The sequence below is a fragment of the Temnothorax americanus genome, unplaced genomic scaffold, assembly GCF_048541705.1.
Source record: "Temnothorax americanus isolate GAGA-0224 unplaced genomic scaffold, ASM4854170v1 Scaffold26, whole genome shotgun sequence".
In the NCBI taxonomy this organism is placed as follows: Eukaryota; Metazoa; Arthropoda; class Insecta; order Hymenoptera; family Formicidae; genus Temnothorax; species Temnothorax americanus.
In genome coordinates this window covers 245,019-267,523 of record NW_027509401.1, presented here as the reverse complement: position 1 = coordinate 267,523, position 22,505 = coordinate 245,019, and the positions used below count along the sequence as shown (strand labels likewise).

General features: G+C 41.2%; 1 protein-coding gene and 1 pseudogene across 4 annotated transcripts in view; both read right to left on the bottom strand.

The window, feature by feature from the left end:
- Dpp10 (Dipeptidyl peptidase 10) overlaps nt 1-22,505 on the bottom strand; it is a 299,169-nt gene that overhangs the window by 182,110 nt on the left and 94,554 nt on the right. The window lies entirely within an intron of this gene.
- On the bottom strand, nt 1,742-3,699 carry LOC143899326 (uncharacterized; annotated as a pseudogene).

Below are 22,505 nucleotides of genomic sequence, written 5' to 3'. Positions count from 1 at the left end.
TCTTGGCAAGACATACTCTCGGCGGTTTGCCATTGCCTTCCGAGAGGAAAACAAGCAAATATAATTTTTCTAGCTCTACCGGGAATCGAACCTGGGACCTTTGGCTCAATAGACCAGTGCGCTGTCTACTAGGCCACGCCCGTCTTTGTATGTTATTTTTAACAGACAAGTATTATTTCAACCATAGTAAACTGTGCGCCGACAAATCGTCAGACTTGAAACACACACGCACGCACGCACGCACGCACGCACGCACGCACGCACGCACGCACGCACGCACGCACGCACGCACGCACGCACGCACGCACGCACGCACGCACGCACGCACGCACGCACGCACGCACGCACGCACGCACGCACGCACGCACGCACGCACGCACGCACGCACGCACGCACGCACGCACGCACGCACGCACGCACGCACGCACGCACGCACGCACGCACGCACGCACGCACGCACGCACGCACGCACGCACGCACGCACGCACGCACGCACGCACGCACGCACGCACGCACGCACGCACGCACGCACGCACGCACGCACGCACGCACGCACGCACGCACGCACGCACGCACGCACGCACGCACGCACGCACGCACGCACGCACGCACGCACGCACGCACGCACGCACGCACGCACGCACGCACGCACGCACGCACGCACGCACGCACGCACGCACGCACGCACGCACGCACGCACGCACGCACGCACGCACGCACGCACGCACGCACGCACGCACGCACGCACGCACGCACGCACGCACGCACGCACGCACGCACGCACGCACGCACGCACGCACGCACGCACGCACGCACGCACGCACGCACGCACGCACGCACGCACGCACGCACGCACGCACGCACGCACGCACGCACGCACGCACGCACGCACGCACGCACGCACGCACGCACGCACGCACGCACGCACGCACGCACGCACGCACGCACGCACGCACGCACGCACGCACGCACGCACGCACGCACGCACGCACGCACGCACGCACGCACGCACGCACGCACGCACGCACGCACGCACGCACGCACGCACACACGCACACACGCACGCACGCACGCACGCACGCACGCACGCACGCACGCACGCACGCACGCACGCACGCACGCACGCACGCACACACAATTCTGGTTGAAGTAGTAAAATCCCCTTCCCTCCAATTAAAACGATTTAATTGGGGGGAAGAGGATTTTATGATATGGGATATGGCACATAGCTATATGCAAAAAATATAGGCATTTTGTTTGCGCATCTTCTTTCGACATTGTATATATTTCAGAAGTACATATATGAGCGGAAAGATGATGTTTGAAATACTGGATAATAATTTTTTAATACGTTCTATACTTCCAAATAAAAGCGCTGTATTTTTTTAGATTTTTAAAAACGGTATTTTCAAAGTCATTAAAAATCGAAAATTGCATCAAATCGCTGAAAATTGGCCAAACACTCTCATTAAAATATTAATATCTCCAGTTTTATGCTACTTACAGACTTCGGCATGGGCTCATTTTGAAGCTCTTGAACGTCGTTTCAATTTTGTGTAATTGAATTTTAACAAAAAAAATTTTGGTTAATTGTTATAAATAATTAAATTCTCAAAGGTGATTTTTCATAACTTACCACGTACCACTGTAGAATGTTGAAAAAAAAACGAGTTTGTTCGTTAGTTAATTCTCTACAAAACTGGTAAGTTTCAGAATGGAGAACAAATGGACACTATGCGAAAAAGAAACAAGTAACCACGCTGCTGTCCTGGCGCGCTCATAAAACTTGCGTGCAGGAAAGGAATTGTGTTCGGGATTGAACAGGGTAATTCAACAACACCTCGACAAGTATTTGAGAAAACCAAATAAATATTTTATTTACGAACTACAGAAATCTGCTCTTGCGTTCCTGCCGAGAATTGTCTTACAACCAGTTCACTTTTTGATCTTGGTAAAAAAGGATGCAACGTGAGTGACCCACGCATGGGCTTGGCCTGATCAAAATGAGATTGCAGTTTGATAGTTTCAGCTCAATATTGATCGTTGGTGAAAAATTCCACGTCGATGTTGATGATGTTTTTAAATAAGTATTTTATTTATAAATAAGTATTTATAAATAATTATTTTATTTATAAAGTTTTTATAAAGAATTCTTCAAAATCTTCTTTGAAATGTTTAAAAATAATTTTTATTACTTTCATTTCTGTTGGATTATTTGAATTAGTGATATCTTTATATTTTTTATGTCCGTAAATTTATATTTTGTTTTGTTTTTTCAACATTTTCTTCTTCAGTGTGTATGTATTGAATATGTATTGAACATCTCATTAGTTTTTTATAATGCCAAAACATGTATTTTTTTGTAAAAGTATCGGCCATGTATTTTTAATATCTACCATAGTAGGTACATCATGAACGTTATTCAGATATAATCTTTGTGCAGGATATGTAGCTTCAAAATTCGAAATAATTTTCTGTTGTATTTTAGGATCTCTTTTTGATGAATCGTCATTGACTATTTCACATAGAAACTTAGTTTTGTCTTCTACTGTCTCTTCCGTTTCTGTATCAAGGAATTTTTCTGGTTGCTAATTACTACATCCAGCTTTAGCAGACATAACTTTTTTTTGTTTTTTTTTAGGGGTGTTGTTAAAGTATGGTTTAGAGATCGTTTCATATGTGGTCTATTTAAGTAATTATTTTGGTCGCAAAGTTTCGCAAATAATGTATGAGATCCGTCTCCAAAACATTTGCCGTCCTCATCCATGTTTTTAAAAGTTTTTGGGTATTTGCTAAAAATTTGTTCAGCTATTATCTTGAATGCTTTAGCTGGTATGAATTCTTGTAGATTTCTCATTTTTAAAACTATACAGTTTACAACAGCAGTCATTGCAAATTTGCTGCGATTTTTATTTTCCAGTTCTTTAATTACTGACATTTCTAACTTATCCCATAGTATTTGAAAATTTTTCCAAATATTATTAGACAGTTGTATTTGAAGCAGTAGATTGCGAACTTGACGAGTATGAAAAAAATGTTCCTTCCTGGAAACTAGATGTAAGTGAAGCAGTGTCAGTTAATGTGTTAAGTTCTGTCTCATTTTGTGCAGACCAGGACTCTTCGGGCTGTAGCAACATTAAAGTTTCACCAAAACAAAATTTTACAACCTCATTGTCATTAACTATTGTTCCGTCTTTTTCCATAACAAGAACAGAACCAGCAATACCAAGCTTAGTGTTACTTTTTTCAATAAGCTCTGACAGTATATTATCTGATTCACGAAGTATAAGTGATATTTTCTTTTTTCTATCGGCAGTCCAGACTTTATACAAATAAGACATCTACAACATAAAAAGAAGGATGTGTATAATTAATTAAAATATGTAATATTAAAGTATTAAAAAATGCCATGCTTACAGAATTTTAAGATCCAAAGTTATGAATCAATGGGTTCGTATTTAAAGACATACACAGGAATGGAATGTAAATCAGTTTGAAGGATAGGATGTGGCATAAGTAAGCAAGTATACGGAAACAAAAAGATTTTTTCGACATTGTAATTTACACTTTCAATTTTAAACTCCCTCATACACGCCAAAATTAGGATTGTATATAATTTTCGTTATAGTGCCCAAAAAATAAATATTTATATAACATGTATTTATCAAAATATATTGAATTTTGCATATAGTGAAATAATCATTACAATCTTTACCTACACAGATATACATATGTTTTTTATACGTAATACCTCTAAAAGTAACTTGTAAGGATATATACTTTACATTTTCATTTTCTTTGTCATGAAAATAATTTGTTATAATAGAAGAAATCTGATCATTAAATTGTTCAGATGTGTATTCCTCTGCATTGTCTGCTATTGCTGAAGTATGGTATCAATTTTTAATATTTTGTTTATTTTGTAAAAATTGATGTTTTAGCTCGACCTGGGTGCTCGTCGCGTCACCCCTCTCCCCGCTGTCCGCGGGACTTGTCGGCGGTGCGCCCCCGCTGACTTGCCGTGTCCCGACCTCCTCGGGCTCGGTTGGCTGCTCGACCTGCTCGGGCGCCGTCGTTTGCGCGAGCTCGCTGGGCTCGTCGCCTACTTTCGTCGGGACCGTGTGCTCCGGTCCCGCCTGCAACGCGACACCCTCGCCCGCCTCCGTCGCCCGCGCGACCGTCACCTCCGACTCCGCCGTCCGAATCGGCGGATCGGCCGTCACCCCCACTACGGGCTGCTCCGGCAGCTCTGCTCGTCGCTCTATCAGGCGTATTGCGTCGTCAGATAGGCGGCGCAGAACAATTTTTTAACGGCCGGGTGCTTGCGTTGCGAGTCATTTTTGCGGGTGGTCGCAAAGTTAGGTGTAAACTATGGACGGTAGACTTCTCCGAGTCTTCTTTTATTCTATCCACTAAGGACTATGATAATTTATTCGATTAATTAACTATCTCCCGCGTATTACTCACTTCTTGCGCGGGAATATTTTTATCGCAGTCGTACATCTGACTGCAGAGTACGCAGTTGGACGCTGTGTATTCTCTGATGAGCGGTCCTAGGGTGCACTTTGGGCAAAATGCACCTAAACTTCAACTTGTCCTAAAGGGATGGATACCCCTGAAACAAAAAAAACCAAAGCATGGAAAGTACGACTTCGGAGAATAAACTTACTGTCTCAGGGACTTCGAATACCCAAAGGCCGGCGCGGGGGGAGTGCGGTCCCAGCGACCCCCGTGTTGATGAGCCTGGCCTTAAAAAACCAAGCCCTAAATCAAGCGATGGGCTTAACAAAGACAAGGAAACAGCACTGTGTCCAGATTGGACAGGTGCACTAACTCCTCTGGCGTTATTTACGGACGCCGGTGGCAAAAAGATTAACGTGGAAGATACATATGATCAGGGCGTGGATCTGACCAGGAAAATTATCGAAAATATGGATAGGAAATTACCCGTGGACGGAGATTCACTGATCCCTGTAGATAATGATAATACAAATAAGGATCCTACGTTCAGTTCTGCAGGAAGGTTTGTTTCTGACTCTGAGAAATCCACACATCAGACTGGGCAAACTATCGATGACATCATCATGATTGAAGACAATGACGATGAGGATACGCCTCCTCCACCTACTCCTAGTAGGGAGAAGAGGAAAGAGCGTTTTTCACCAAACTCTCAGGATACTTCTCCTATCGTGAAACCCATTAAAAGAAGGTACACCACTTCTGATAACGAAGCATACACTCCAGCTTCGGCACCTGCTGAACATAAACTCAGTATTCATTTGGTTACCGCTACTAAGTTGCGTACATACAATACCGAGCAACTTACAAACTATGCCGCTGAATGCCTGGGGAAAATGAAAACCATCCATTCCAGTAGCAAGAATATAAAGGGCAATTTTACTGGCTATCTGAGAGACGGCATAACAATATCTCGGAAATAATCGACATATACTGCGAACGTTTGAATGTTACCGGGGATATCGTAAATCTGGAATTACAAAACAAGAACCTTACGACCCAACTACGTAAGATCACGCGTGACCAGGAAATGCAGAAGAAGGAGCAATCTAAACTACGAAAAGAAAACGAGGAACTTCGTAGAGATCTCAAAGTGCTTTGCAAGGAAATTAGAGGCCTGAAGAGTGCTTCAAAGCGTTCAGGCCCCTCTTCGAAGATATATTTAGGTGAGAACAGATCGTCTCAGGAAGTTGATATCCAGAAGCCTGATATTGGGGATGTAACGAAACGCTTGGAAGATTACTCTCCTCTCCCACAAAAGGAACCCAGAGTTAGGATCACTTCAAGCGAGGCATTGCTGGATAAGATTGTAAAAATCCGGAAATACCCCATAAATGTGTCTGGATCTGAAACGGATGTAACTGAAGTCCCTACTCCAACCTTTAGGAAGAAGATTTCTTCTAATAAGAATAAGAATAAAAAGTCTGATGTCGAGACTCGTCCTGGGTATACCCCGAGTCGAGCGGTGCACTCGGAAGAGGATGTGGGTCCTACTCGCATGTTTAAACATATGAACAGACAGATACCTCAATTGGTCGCTAATATGGAGGAACTGCGTTCCAAATTCGGTGATTAATCAGAAGACCTTTCGAACAGTTCAATTAATAGATTTAAAAAAAGGAATAAAAGCACTTCCTTTTTAAAAATGACACCACTGAAACGTCTGGCATCTCCGACGGGGAAACCATTGGCCCGCAGGCCCCTACTCCACCTCCTGTTGATACCAGACAGAATCGACGTACACCGATTGTTCGGAACGACAGGCCTGAAGTCACCGGTGGTGGATCTCGTTTGAATGCCCGTCTGCGCAGACCTCCGAAAACTGCAGCGGTCTCAATTACGAGCCTGAAGGAGGATATTAGTTATGCAGATATTTTAAAGAAGGCGCGGGATAGTATCAACCTTGATACTCTAGGCATTGAGGGATCCAAGATTAGGCGTGGTATTAACAGTGGGGTCATCATTGAGATCCCTGAAGTGGATGGTGTCTCGAAGGCTGACACGCCTGTTGGTAAGCTTAAAAAAGTTCTGGACTATAACACGGTACGCATTACTCGCCCAACCACAATGGGCGAGATGCGAATATGGAATTTGGATGATTCCATCTCTCCAACCGAGATAATAAACGAGATATCAGTAGTGGGAAACTGCGACGAGTATCTCGTTAAAATCGGAAATATTCATAAGATAAATAACGGGCTTAACTCGGTCTAGATTAAATGCCCTTTATCTGCGGCGGTGAAGGTTTCTACCACAAGTAAACTTAAGATTGGATGGACTATTGCACGGGTCGAGCTGCTAGAGACCAGACCCGTGCAATGTTTCAAATTCTGGCGCTTCGGACACGTTTGCACTACGTGCAACTTCCCCGAGGACCGGACCGGCGCCTGTTTCAGGTGTGGTGAGCGTGGACACCAAATTGGCACTTGTGGGGCGGACCCTTGCTGCGTTGTTTGCAGGGGCGCTGGAAGACCCAGTGATCATCGGCTGGGCTCATTAAACGGATGTATGAGCATAGAGTTAACACGTAGACGACGGAGGGACTTGACGGCTGGTGGTCGGAAATAACACATAAATGATTGATTTCGGATAATGGACTGCGTTTTTCGCGATGTTGTTACGGCGTCTTCTGATTTATATTGCGTTCTGCGTTTTCAATGTGTTCTATTTTTTGCGTGCGGGCGGGGTCTTTTTGCCGTTCCTGGGGCGGCCGGGCGCCGGTCGGCTCCGGCTCTCCTCCTCCTGGGGTCCGGTGCGTCGCTCCTGCGACGTTCCCGGATCCCTGGGGGGTGGTTGGCCGGGGGCGGTCGGCGCGCGTTTGTCCCCTTGGTCGGCCGGGTGGCCCTGCAATAGATATACTTGGCTGTGTTTATGCATATTTAACTATTTTCCCCTGGGGGCTCCGCTGCGCTGGGGTCGTGGGTTTTCCGGGGGTCCCGGATGGTCCCCTTTCCGTCAACTACTGTATAAAATGCAACAAATGAAAAATGAAATTTTTATTATGTAAGTTTAAGAAATATTGTATTTATCTTTGCTCTAATAATAATTATTATTATTTGTATACAATAAAATTAGTTTATATTTTGTAAAATATATAAAAACGGTTATATGTATATACACACACATATATAAATATATATTTGTATATTATATGTTTAAAAAAAATTAAATATATTTTGTGACGTGACAAATGTCACGTCCCTCACCCCAGATAGGAGCTCGGCCGAGAAAGGCGTCAAAGATGGTGCCTCCGCCCGAGGCGGGCGGAGAGCGAACATTTAGGTTAAAATTAAGATCTCTTGCAAGCGTTACAGGTCAAGGGAGTGCGGAGCAGATGGCCAGGGTCACGGAATTGTAATGGCGTATACCGCATCGAAGGACTTACGGTTGGACAACCAGGGGCTTTCGAGGGCGGACGGTCGACGGGCGGGTCACGCTGGAGCCCACAGCCGGAAAATCAGCTGGCCTGTCAAGGCGTCACCAGCGGCAAGAGCACTGCAGCCCGAGTACGGAGAACCCGAAGAGGGGGACGCCCCGACAAAGGTTCACGTCAAGGAACGGGGCCGCCTCCGGTGTACCGCCCCCGGTCGACGAGCCAAGGCCCGGCCAGCCTGGCCGTCGAGGAACCGGACAATGAGTCACGGCCTGGACAGCCGGTCTCACGTAGGCGGACTTTAAACCTACCGCCGCGCGCCGGCGGATGGGAGCAGTGACAAAGGGCGTCCTAGTGCGACGCGGCGGTCGCCTAGAGGGATCGCTGGCAGGCCAGGGCGCAGCACCGACCAGGCTAGGGAAACCGGCGCGCGCGGGAGCGCGCGGGCCCAGCGTGGTCCCGCCGGACCGAGGGAACGCCACTGTCGTGCGAGCCGCCATCCCGGCAACATCCAGCCCTGCGAGCCGAGCGACGAGCTGCCAGAACAGGAAGAATTTGTAAGACCACTGCTCAGCCTTCCTCAAAGTAAGATCGCGGTAATACCTAGGCCCTCCCGGGAGTCGCGTTGTGCCGCGGTAAGGTATGAAATCAGCCGTAATTGAAGAATACCGAGTGCCATACCGCGGGAGGGCCCGCATCGCGAGTGCCCGTCTCGGGGATGCGAACGCACGGCCGCCGACAGTCAGCGTGCTTATGGTTTTGTTTCGTGTGATTTTGTTTCGCGTAATTTTGTTGCGGGTGATTTTGTTTCGTGTAATTTTGTTGCGTGTATTTTTGTTGCGGGCAATTTCATCGCGTGGAATTTCAAGATCGCCGTTGGCTTAACCGTGCCGCAGTTTTAAGAAGGGGCTCTCGCGCGTGAGAGGGTCTCGTAGTTATCGTTGCCGGTTAAGTTTGCGCCATTTGTAATTAGCTATCCGTGCGTTTCATCGGAATTAATGGCCCACGGCTGTGTCGAGTTTACGGGTGAGGCCGTTCGTGCGTCTCGAGGAGAGAGAAGATCCCCAGCGTTGTCGCGGTAAACCGTAAGGAAATTGCGTTAATTGTTTAATTGTTAGACGTAGACGTTTCGAGTATTTCGCGTTTGACCGTCCGGGTAGAATTCGCTGCAACTTATGTCGGGGAATACTCTTGTACGAATTCGATTGGGATTGCCGTGCAGTTCAGCGACGGAATGAATATCGCGCTCGTGGGGTGACACGTGGCGCGTACTCAAATTCTGCTTGTTCGCCGTGGAACACGTTACCCTCCACATGTTATCTGCCTTAACTAAAATACAATTTTATGTTTTTTGTTATTTGAGTGTGATGATTGCGCTACGCTCCCTCTCCTATTCCAACCGCGGTTAATCAAAGAAACCCACGCCTGAGAATACTGTGATCTCGTGTATCGTGGTGCGAGGAATCGCACCTGGCGCCCAACATTACATCTTAAAAATACTCAGTCGAGCTACCATCGAGGTTTCGGAGAGGAATATCGCAAATTCTAAGGAGATCTAGTGAAGAAAGCGACGGCGCGCTCCTCCACGGCCAGCGAGACCCTGAGGACATCGTCGTCGTCGTCACAATTTACAGGGGAGTCATAGAAATAAAAATAGATAGAGGAGGTTTAAAACAAAGCAGATAAAAGAAAAGTAATATCTAAAGAAATTATCTAAAGAAATAATAAGGATTATAATTATTTTTTATATTATAATTTTGCAATACATATATTTATAGCCAAAAACGTTTTTAATTTGTGATACATGTTTATTAGAAGTAGAAATAATTTTATATTTTTGTACTTAGGAATAACATATATTTTTATTGCAATATATTTATAAATGTAATACATTTATTTTTCTCTTTAATAATTAAATTTAATAACGACATAAGCAATAAAACGACAAAAGTTTCTTAAAAAACGAGCTATACGACACAAGCTATACAACGACAACAGCATTTACATTAGTTTTTTATATTCCTCGATCGATCGACACATAGGACACTTAACCGTTATTAAATCGTTTTCACGTTTTTCTCCATAAGTGTAATATATATATTTCAAGGCACAAGTATAGCATATCATGTGTCCGCAGGTACTGTCACTGCTTTTTGCACTCCTGGAGCGGTCCGGGGCGTGTGCCGGATCAAAAGGACAAAGGAGACGGGGATGATAGGCCTCTCCGGTGATTCTTTCGCACCTCCGACACTCCGCGAAACGGTTTTAATGTTGGGCGCCAGACGCGTAAATTCGCATCTGTAAAATCGCAAACGAAACCCGAAACGAGACGCAGAACGAAATGTGTGGATGTGCGAGGAATCGGCTAGCTCGACCTAAGAGCGGGGCGGGGTTGATGAAGGGCAGCGTGATATCCGGCGGGGTGACACGTAGATCATAAATTCAATCAGCTAACAAATAAAGAGTAACATTTATTGTGTAATCAATTTATAAAAAATAATAAAGGCCAATTTGGCTTCCATTAATAAAGCAAGTAAATGGTTGATAACGTAGGCGTCAATTTTTGAATAACACGGAAAGAATAACGCAGACGCCAGAAAAACACGAAAAATTACGCTAAATTAATAAACGCGCGGAAGGCGCCGTTATTACGTAAGATAATACTAAAAAAAAACTAAATTCACGAATGCTTCAAATTCATAGAGCCGGCGAAAGGTGTAGAACATTGGCAAACTAAAATATATAACTGGAGTAACGTGAAATACTAGCGTAAAATGTCACGAAATGATAGCGCGTTACGCTCGGAGCGCGTGAACGCAAGGGCCCAAGCCGTGCAGAGATTTTGTTGCTAAATATTCTTAATCTAACGCAAGAAATAATCTTAGTTTAGCGCAAAGAATAATCTTAACTTAGCGCGAATAATAATCTTAATCTAACGCGAATAATAAGCTTAATCTAACGCGAATGATCTTTTTAATATAACGCGAATAATATCCTGACGTAACTAATCAGTCGGGGTGAACTGTATTTTACCGTCGTTAATAACGCGAATAACATCCCAACGCCAGAAGTCAATCGGCACGAACAATATTCTCACGCAGATAACTCGACGCGGACGACATTCTCACGCAGTGATTATTGTTGTAACAATAAGTTCAGCACGCCAATACAGTGGTATTATTACTGAATTTATTAGATAAATCGTACAGTTACAGAAATGAAAGAAAACGCGTGACTACACACGTCCGTTCACGGTCGATACCACGGACAAAGTGACAAAAAAAAAACAACCGTCCGACTCGAGAGTCAACACACAGAACCGAGCGATCTCGGACGTCGATATAGCAGGGCACCCCCTGTTTACAGATCGATAAAACATTTTCGCTCAGTGAAACTTTCGGTTAGCCTATTCGTACTGCAACGGCCTAAATACTCTATTTCCAACAATTATCCTACGCAAATGTTCGAAAGCAAGACTCAGGCGCGAACAATACGGCAAGGCCGGTAACATCAGGACGCAATCACGGGAATAATATCTCGGCACAACCGATACCGCGTAGGTAATCTAATTGTAAGTATCCGGACGCGAATCGAGAGTAACGTAATTAAACCAGCGCGAACAACCGTCTGACGCAATTCATACTATCACGCGTTTAATACTCGGCTGGGTGAATTGCTACGCACAAGGAGACGCGCGGTCGTGAACGCGAAGGGCGTGAGAAATGGCGTACTCGCGATATCGAACATCGTCATCGACGCGCTTACCGCGATCTCCAGGAGTTCGTAGATTTCGGTCGCGATCCCACGGCCACGAGACCATTCCGGCGCCCCTCGCTTTCGCTGTCGATCGCCAAATACGCCTTGTCGGCGATTACGTTAATTATCGCGCATATTTCCGAGCGAGAGCGCTACCCGGAGAGCGGTGTCGTGGCTTGACATTGAATATTACCGAGGCAACCTCACCGTTGGTTGATTCTCTCTCGCGAGGCTCCTTGCCGTCGTCCCAAGGGTCGGAAGAATAGCTGCCAGTATTCGTACGAGAAACTAATTGGAAGTGCGACTCAAGTGCGCAATATAGAGTACCGCGACTTAGGCGTGCGTGCGTCGGGAATCGAGGACGAGCCAAGAATGCTCCCGAAATTTCGCTCGATGGCGGAATCGATAGCGTACCCCACCCCGGGCGTACGCGGCCCCGCGACGCTTTAGCGCGGACCAATCAGGGGTGAGCTCGCAGGCTCGCGGTGGATTCTTGCGTAGGGCCGTTAATCACGGCTTTTCGCAGGGCGCCAAACAGTCCCTCGTTCGCGCGGCGATTTTTCCAGGATCTTTCCCGGTAGCGGACGGGACGTGATTGCCTCCGCGTTCCTTTTTGTTGGTCCGGAAATGGTGGCCAACCATCCCGGAATCCAGTCAGTAGGGTGAAGAGGGCAGGTGAGCTGATTGTGCTCCGGCGTCCCGGGGCCCTGCCATTACGGATCCGCCCGCCGCTGTGTTTCGCCGCCGCGCGCGTGTCCTCTCGCGCTCCCCTGCTTTTTGGCGGCCCGCAAGCACCACCGAGATCCGTTTCTCGTCGTCCGATTTCTCGTCTCTATCCGTGTCGTCAACTCCGTTTTTCCGTGATTCTCAGCATCTTCTCAGGAACTCCGGTTTTCGGCTCAGTGAGGCGCCGCGCAAATGATACAAAATAGAAATAAGGGATTAGAATAACGCAACGCAAGTATAATAGGCCTCTGGAGATCTCGCATCGATTCAATGAACCGTCCTCGGGCGCGAAAAAGGTTGCGAAACCCGCGCCTTGTGACGGCGGCAGAGCGCTGCAACGCTGCAGCGAAACTGCAACGTCACAGTACATGTGCCAAAAGTATCTTTTGCCACCTCTTCACAACATATTGGACACTCTAATAGTCCAAGAGCCGGCTGCACAAAACCCTCCCTCATCGAACATCCGGTTGAATTTTATTCGAATAGATAGCTTTTTTAGTGGTTAACCCTGTGCCGGGTTTTATATGCCCTGAAACTTGACCGAAGTGTTGAAAAAAGGGCCATTTCTGGTATGATTTTTTGAAATAAAATCCCCTTAAAGAACATCCGGCTGAAACTTGTGCCAATCGATTCAAGATGTCAAGCATTTTGATAAAAAAATATGCTGCCACCCCCCACCTTGACAGGAACCATGGCAGCAACCCTTAAACGAGAAATATTTTTGTACCGTACCTCCCTCACAGAAGATCCGATTTTTTTTTGGAAATGTAGCTCAAACATTCTTGAACATAAAAATACAATGCTGCCATCGCTGGCCTTGACCAAAAATTTTTGTGCCACCCGTAAGTCGCGCGACTTTTAGCTGCCAATTTGTAACGGGTCAATACTTCCTTCACAGAACATACGGGTAATCTCTTGCCATGTATTTAAATAGAAAATAAGACAATCTTTGACGAGAACGATCTTAAGAACCGACTATGAATACCGTCCATACTAGCGCAAAAATTCCCATCGAATATTTTGTGGAAAAAATAGTTTGTGATAAACTAGCTGCGCGTACATTGGTAGAGGTATGGAATGAAACAAGGTAAGTTCATATAACATTTACGTATTTTTATTTCTTTATTCTTTATTCTTATTTTTTTGTATTTAAAATCTTAAAAGTAGAATATAAAACATAAATATAAATGGAATAAATTACTTTTACTTCGACAGTTAAATGATAAACAACAATGGAAATATTAATCGACTCTACTGGCCATATTATAATCGCCAAGACAATACGACTACGATTTGGTTCGATTATTGTCATGTAATCTTTGATACTTATATATAATTTAAATAATTAAATTTCGGGCGAAAAATATTACCTCAGCCAGGGCCAGTAGAGCTATGGTTCCACGAAGATCCAACTCCATTAAGAGTTGAATCTTCATAGAGCATAGAGCATAAGAGCATAATTAGTCATAGAGCATAATGATAATGACGACGAGGACTATACTGTCGATAGTTCCAACAGCAATAGCGATTAAAAAAATTCTCGTGATTTATTTATTTATGTTTTATATCTCTTACTTTTAAGATTTTAAATAAAAAAAATAAAAATAAAGAATAAAGAAATAAAAATACGTGAATGTTATATGAACTTACCTTGTTTCATTCTATACCTCTACCAATGTACGCGCAGCTTGTTTATCAAAAACTATTTTTTCCACAAAATATTCGATGGGAATTTTCGCGCTAGTATGGACGGTATTCATAGTCGGTTCTTAAAATCGTTCTCGTCAAAGATTGTCTTATTTTCTATTTAAATACATGGCAAGAGATTACCCGTATGTTCTGTGAGGGAAATATTGACCCGTTACAAATTGGCAGCCAAAAGTCGCGCGACTTACGGGTGGCACAAAAATTTTTGGTCAAGGCCAGCGATGGCAGCATTGTTTTTTTATGTTCAGTAATGTTCGAGCTACATTTCAAAAAAAAAAAAAAAATTGTTTGTTCTGTGAAGGAAGTATTGACCCGTTACAAATTGGCAGCTAAAAGTTGCGCGACTTACGGGTGGCACAAAAATTTTTGGTCAAGTCCAGCGATGGCAGCATTGTATTTTTATGTTCAAGAATGTTTGAGCTACATTTCCAAAAAAAATCGGATCTTCTGTGAGGGAGGTACGGTACAAAAATATTTCTCGTTTAAGGGTTGCTGCCATGGTTCCTGTCAAGGTAAGGGGTGGCAGCATATTTTTTTATCAAAGTGCTTGACATCCTGAATCGATTAGCACAAGTTTCAACCGGATGTTTTTTAAGGGGGTTTTATCTCAAAAAATCATACCGGAAGTGACCCTTTTTTTAACACTTCGGTCAAGTTTCAGGGCATATAAAACCCGGCACAGGGTTAACCACTAAAAAAGCTATCTATTCAAATAAAATTCAGCCGGATGTTCGATGAGGGAGGGTTTTGTGCAACCGGCTTTTTTACTATAACGACCTATTTAAATTTACATGTCGCAAATTACAATTTTCCCTATTGCAATTGTCATTCTTGAAGTCTTTACAAATATTTGTATTCTGGAGGGTCCGGCCAACCTCTTGCTTCAGGTAATCCTTCGTATCTGACCTGCTCGATACTTGTCACGTGGATGAATGGACACATCTCCCTGCTGCACGTGGTGTTTTGATAATTATAGCAATATTTGTACTTATGTACAAATGTGCAATAAATATCGAAGCAGCAACCTCTTTTGAAATTGTTGCAGATCTGCCAGCTGTTTCCTAGAATATTTTTTGTATATCATTTTACTGCATATGTATTAAACCACATAAAATATTTATAAAATAATTATGTAATCATAACATTATGACGTTTTATATCATATAAAAGAGGTTATAATATTAAAATATTATAATCTCTTTTTTATGATATAAAACGTCATAATCTCTTATAATATTTAAAGTTATAATATAACAAACCTGAGCCGTAAAAAGACATTTTCTCAGATGAGAAAAACGTTCTTCAACTGTTCTCTGACACAAAGGTTGGGCGTTAGCAACTTCCGAAAATTTGTCAACACGAAACTCGCTCGTGATCTTTACAAGACTCTTCGATTCTTATAATCGATGGCGTTTCGAGATGGCGCATTGACATAAAGCATGAATTATGCATACGTACTTTCTACATGTATAAAAGTAGTCGACAAAAATTAGAAGGATAGAACGCGAAAACAGCTAATACCTATCACTTTCTATCCAATGCTGTGATATATTGAAGAAAAAGAAACGGAGATTGGTCATTTCTACGCTCTTTTTCTTTTAATATAAATTTCCAGCAATAAAATAATACATATTTACACTACAGAGGACAAATTTAAGTTATATATTTCTTTGTAATTACACAAATATTATATAATATAAAATGACAAAAACGCATATGATCGCGCTGTATTCCATAGCAATATATAAAGTATACTATTGTACTACGTAATATTACAAAAATTTGATTAATTACATAAAATATATAAAATATTGCATTACTTACGTAATTTTTCACGAAAAATAAAATATATTCACACAATAAAAGACAAGTTTACTCATTTTTTTGTTGTATTAATACAAATCTTGTAAAGTTACATATAAAATAACAAAAACGCGTATGATCGCTCTATATTTTATAGCGATATATGAAATATTACCATTGAACTACGTAATATTACAGAAATTGGATTAATTGTAATAAATTGAAAAAATGTTGTATAAATATACAGCAATTTTGTAATTTTTCATTAAATTTTAAATGTTTTGAATTAAACTTGTAATATTTACATCTATTATTGGTGTAAATTCACATACATTTTTTACAGTGAGTGTCCATTTGTTCATTATTCTGAAACTTACCAGTATGTAGAGAATTAACTAACGAACAAGCTCGTATTTTTTTCAACATTCTACAGTGGTGGTAAGTTATGAAATATCACCTTTGAAAATTTAATTGTTTATAACAATTAACCAAAATTTTTCTTGTTAACATTCAATTACACAAAATTGAAACGACGTTCAAGAGCTTCAAAATGAGCCCATGCCAAAGTCTGTAAGTAACATAAAAAACCGGAGATATTGATATTTTAATGAGAGTGTTTGTCCAATTTTCAGCGATTTGGTGCAATTTTCGATCTTTAATAACTTTGAAAATACCGTTTTTAAAAATCTAAAAGAAATTGACGTTCGTTATTTGTTTTTTGGTTGCATAAAACGTGTAGAAAATTCAGTGACAAAATCGGAGTCATGACCCAAAATTTTGTATTTATTTTGTCCCGCTTGACGTGTTTTTGCTCATATGTGATGTGTGCTATATATAAATATTCAGTACACAACAGAGAGTTTACTGTTCTGTTTTGATTAAACGTTAAAGTTTAAAGGTTAGGAAATCTGTCATCCCAGCGAGAAATGATCCATCGAATCAACGTCGAAATCATCGATATTACATCATATCAAAATAATGCTCGAAATTTGAAGCTTATTTCGATATTTGTGCTTTATGACATTTTTTAAAATAAAAGATTATTTGTGACATACATTCATCGTGCTAGACTGTAAACAGGCAAATTATGTATTTTCTGTTAAGACATCAATATTTTATCATTTCGATATCGATTTAAAACTATTTTGATTTGCCTGTCAAATATATAATAACATTGCCATTATATAGAATGCAATATGAATAAAAAATTATATTGTATTGGCAGACAAGGATAATTTAAATATTTTATGATTTGAGCATTATAATAATTGCGTTACAATATTAATTTTTTTAGGCTTCCATTTCCATTAAATAATTACTTTATAACTATAAGAGTCACGACAAATATCCTGTTTGTAATTTGACAATTGTTTTGAAAATTGAAATATTATATAATAGGTACATTTTCAGTACTACATCCGCTCATTTAAACAAGAAGTTAAATTAAGCAACTAATTAAATTATTAATATTAAATATTAATACAATAAGATATTTGTATTTACATTTATCAAAATAAAAAATAAGTCCAATTATAAAATAAATATTAATAATTAGACTTATTAAAAATTAAATAATTAAAAATAAATATTAAAGACAGAAAGTAAAACAGTTTTTATATATAGGCATACCTATATGTATACAGGCATTATACTAATTATAACTGTGTTTAGCACAGAAAGCTGCTTTGCAACTATAGTTGCAAAATTCGTGAATTTAATTGGTGTATTACTCTTAGTTTCGGCCAAAATTAAAAGCATACACCAATCACATTCACAAATTTTACAACACTCTTAGAAAGAGCCGAAGAGTTTTTTCAGAGGATCATATGTTAATCGGAGACGGTGAATCGGCCCATAGCTGCAGTGAGGAAATAATAATCAATATCGAGTCGACATCGATTTATTCTGAGTCGAAAAGTCATTGAAAATTGTGCCATAAATCAATTTAAATCGATGAATATTTCAATTACTTTTCGATATCGTTTTCGACGTTTTCGACGTTTTCGACGTCAATTAGACGTCGATTTGATGGGTCATTTCTCGCTGAGATATTGACAATATATCTAATTTATATTATAGCAATAGCATATTTAGTAGAACAAATGAATAATAATCTTTGGCTTGCGGTTCAAGATGTTGGTAATGTGAATACATGGCCTAAAATATTAGAAAAATGTTTTGGAATAAAAATTTCAACAATCACAATAGCATAATAAATACAACAGTAAATTTAAATGCTATATCAGAGGAATTTTTACATGACATTTTAACTTTCACTTTAAAAAAACCATACATAAAGAAAGAAAACATTATATCAAAAATACATATTTTGATTTAAATTACCAGATAATTCTTTTAATTTTAGTTGATAACTATATTAAATTAGTATATTTATTAAATGTTTTTTTAAATTTGTGTGTAGGACGAAATCGACGTAGTCGTATCTACAGTTATAGTGTTTTTTTTTTTTAAGAAATGTTGGATTCAAACTTTAATCTACGCTAAATCATTAATAAAAATAAAGTCTTTTTATTAAAGCAGAGAATAGTTGGTATATTGAAAAATATATATATAACTACAATACGTATATTGTATACAAGTACATTCAATGTGCTACGTTTGTTTACATTTCTCGTGTTATTATTCGTGATAGTGTAGTCTCATACTTCTACTTAGAGTGTGACAATCCTACAGTGAGTTAACACGTTACAATATGAAGCTGTACGAATTTTTAAGAATTTGTAATAGTTACGACAAACTTGTCGATTATTTAATAGACCATAAAGTTCTGCACAGTTCTGCGCGGTGTCCTAAATGCAACAGCCTAATGAATTTTAATTGCAATACATTATTATTTCGATGCTATAATGTTCAATATGTTCGCAACAATCATAAAAGCGAATCAAACAAAAATGCGATATTAAATTAATTGACAATACGTGGTTCTCACATGCTCATTTGGATTTACAAACGATATGTTGATTTATTGTATACTTTCTTACAATTAGGCCGCAACGTCAAAATTCTTTTGAATAAGAACTTGAACTTTCGTCATGCAGTTTTGTTAATTAGTCGAATTTCTGTTGTGAGGTAATTTTTTAAAATAATTTCTTGTTTATTTTATTGTTAGGGACTAAGGTTTTGGGGCTAAGGTTTATTGCAAAGATCACGACACTCGTGTGTATTACGTGCTTTTATTACAATCAAGAAAAGACAGCGAGCGCGCTGTAGAATAATACGTGGAATACTTGCAAGAGCGGAAATACGACCTTCCTCAAGACACGCTTGAAAAGCAGTGTGTGCTTACGTGGATAGATGAGAAGTGTGCGACGCTACGGAAACGCGGCCCTAATGGTGGGGAGTCATAAACGCCGCAATCTATCGATACTCCACGCCGCGAGAGATCTATTGTTCTCAATACATGTCAATATATCTTGCCCTAGCGGTCCTATTTTTCGTCGCAATACTCAACACTCCCACTCGATAAAGAATATTAACTATTACACGATAATACGCCACTCTCTTGCTTTAAATGATGGAACTTATCTCTTGGTAGCGCCTTAGTTAATTGGTCAGCCAATTGATTATTGGTCGGCACATACTGCACATTGATGCTTCCATCGAGTTGTTTCTTACAGGTGTAGTGATATTGAACGTCAACATATATGTTTTAGCCGTCTCAAGAATTCACGGTGCTTGACTAGACGTATTGCAGCTTGGTTGTCATAATATAGAGGAATTGGCCCTTCATTACATGGATTGAGCTCCGACATAACTTGTTTCAGCCAAACTGCTTCTTTGGTTGCTGAACATAAAGCCATATATTCAGCTTCTGTCGCCAAAGTAGCCGTTGCACTTTGCTTCTTCAAACTCCAGGAGATTGGTCCACCATTTAGAAGGAAAATCCATCTTGTGGTGCTCACACGAGTATCCAAATCGCCAGCGTAATCGGAATTGCAACAACCAGTGATTTTTAAATCCTTATTTCCAATGCCATAAACAATACCATGGTTGATCGTCCACTTAATATAACGCAATATCATTTTAATCCCATTTCAATGCGCTTTGCTTGGTTTACTCGCGTATTGACTCAAAACGCTTATAATGTAACCTAAATCCGGACACGTCATTACCATTAAGTACATAATTGACCCTAGAGCTTCTCTATACGGGAAACATTGCAATTACTTTCGTTTTTGTCGTTGTTAGTTGTAAACTTCATTCCAGAATCGGCAGGCACAGAAGATGGCGCACAATTAGTGTGAGAGAATTTGCTTAGAACCTTTTGCGCATAGGCAGTCTGATGCAGTTTTAACACTCCAAGACTTCTGTTCCTCTCGATCTGGATACCTATAAAATATTCAGTTTTGTTATATCTTATTTCAAAGTTTCATTCTAATTTTCTCAACAATCTTTTAGTCATTTCTTTGTCATTTGAGCAAATTAATCCGTCATCTACATACAGAACTAAAAGAATTATTATACGACCTTGACAATAGCTAAATACGCACGGATCTTTTTGATTTTGTTGCAAACCTGCGGCTCGTAAAACTGCGAAAATATTGTCGTGCCACTCCTTAGACGCTTGCTTGAACCCATAGAGACTTTTCATTAAGCGACACACTCGATCATCCTCTTCGAAGCCGTCCGGTTGCTCCATGTAGACTTCCTCCTTCAATTCACTGTTAAGGAAAGCAGTTATTACATCAAACTGAATTACGTCTAGATCAAAGGATGCAGCAAGTGACAGCATGAGTCGAATAGATTCATGTCTAGCGACTGGGGCGTACGTAGCATTGTAGTCCAATCCGTATTTTTTTGCATAGTCTTTGACTACTAGACGAGCTTTGTATATGTCAATAGAGCCGTCTGCCTTGTGCTTTTTCTTAAAGATCCAGCGATTTCCATTAACATTAGCATGGGCTGGTCTTGACACTAGAATCCAGGTGCCATTTTTCAGTAATGAATCGAGCTTGTCATAGATCGCTCGTCTCCAATGATTAGCTTCAGAACTGTTCAGGGCCTCTTCCAACGTGATTGGGTCCATTTCCGTGAGTAATGCTTTTGCTGCAGTCGCCGTATCTTCTGATCTATCAGTACCGCGTCGCGCTGTTGTCTGTCGCAGCGGGTAGGGATCCCTTTCAATTGGTTTCTTTGAATTTCTATTGCTCGGCTTGGAGTCTATGCAGTAAGACTTCTTCTCGACGTCCAGGACATTCCCGCTCTTGTTTCCACTGAAAACATCATTTTCATAGTCGCTAGTCTGGTCGGATTGTTGAATGATGACTGACAGTCGATCGGGTTCTCTCTCATCAAAAATAAAATTTCGCCTTACGTAGCATTTATGTCTTATTAGATCATAAACCCGATAAGACTTGCAGTTCTCAGCATATCCTACCATTAAGTACTTATTCGAGTTCTCTTGCCATTTTGTCCTTGATTCCTTTGGAATATGTGCGTATGCCACGCTTCCAAACACTCATAGATGTTTGACTGATGGCTTAGCGCCATGCCATCTTTGATAAGGCGTGTCTCCGTCCAACGTATCCGTCGCAGTTCTGTTTTTCAAATACACTGCAGTGTGAGTTGCCTCCGCCCATAGGGCCAATGGCAGTTTTCTGGCGAGAAGCATTTCGCCGACTCAACTATAGTCCTGTTCTGTCTCTCGATGAATCCATTTTGCTCCGGTGCTCTCGGTGTGGTGGTATCATGTTTGATCCCCTGTGACTGTAAGAAATCATTTACTTCTTAATTGCAGAATTCTAGACCACAGTCACTGCGTATCTTGCGAATGGTGTGTCCGTCAGCGCTTACATCAATGCAGAACTGCTTTAAGTGCTTCAGTACATCTGACTTTTTTTTAAGGAAATATACGAAACAATATCGTGAGTAGTCGTCCTTCAATAACAGGAAATAATTAGCTCCACCCAGTGAGGGCCTGCTCATTTTACCACACAGGTCCATGTGAAAAACATTTCCTGGCTTAACAGCTCGCCTCGCTCCTGACCTTAACAAATAGAGACGGTGCTGCTTACCTAGCACACACTCTTCGCAGAATAGATTTAATTATCATCTGTCGCAAGGTCTTAAAGTTGGAATGACCCATCTTCTCGTGCCATTTTATCAGGGAACAATCAGTCACATTTGCTTTAGCTGCTTGATTTGTTTCATGAGGTACCACCGTCTAAAAGTTTAAAGCATAAAGACCTTTGCCATGTATCGATCCACTTACCAATAAGTGATCATTTTTCAAATATTTGACTGTTTTTTTATCATGTTCAAATACGATTTCCCTTCTTCGTCGATTTGTTGACGGACAGGAGGTTCTTTTGAATCCCCGGAATGTACAGTACTCCTCCAATAGTATGCGTGATACTGCTCCCACTGGGTCCAGGCACTCTGACAATGACGTCATTTCTTCTAGCTGCATACAGTACGTGTCCGCTTCCAACTCGTACGGGATAGCTATTTTCTTCAAACAGCTCCATGGTTTGAAACCAGTCTCTTCTGAATGTCATGTGCTCACAATCAGTGGCTCCAGAGTCCGAAAACCAGATGTCGTCCTCCTGCACACTCAAGCATGTTTTTTCCTCAACTATGAATACCTCGGATTCCTTGCATT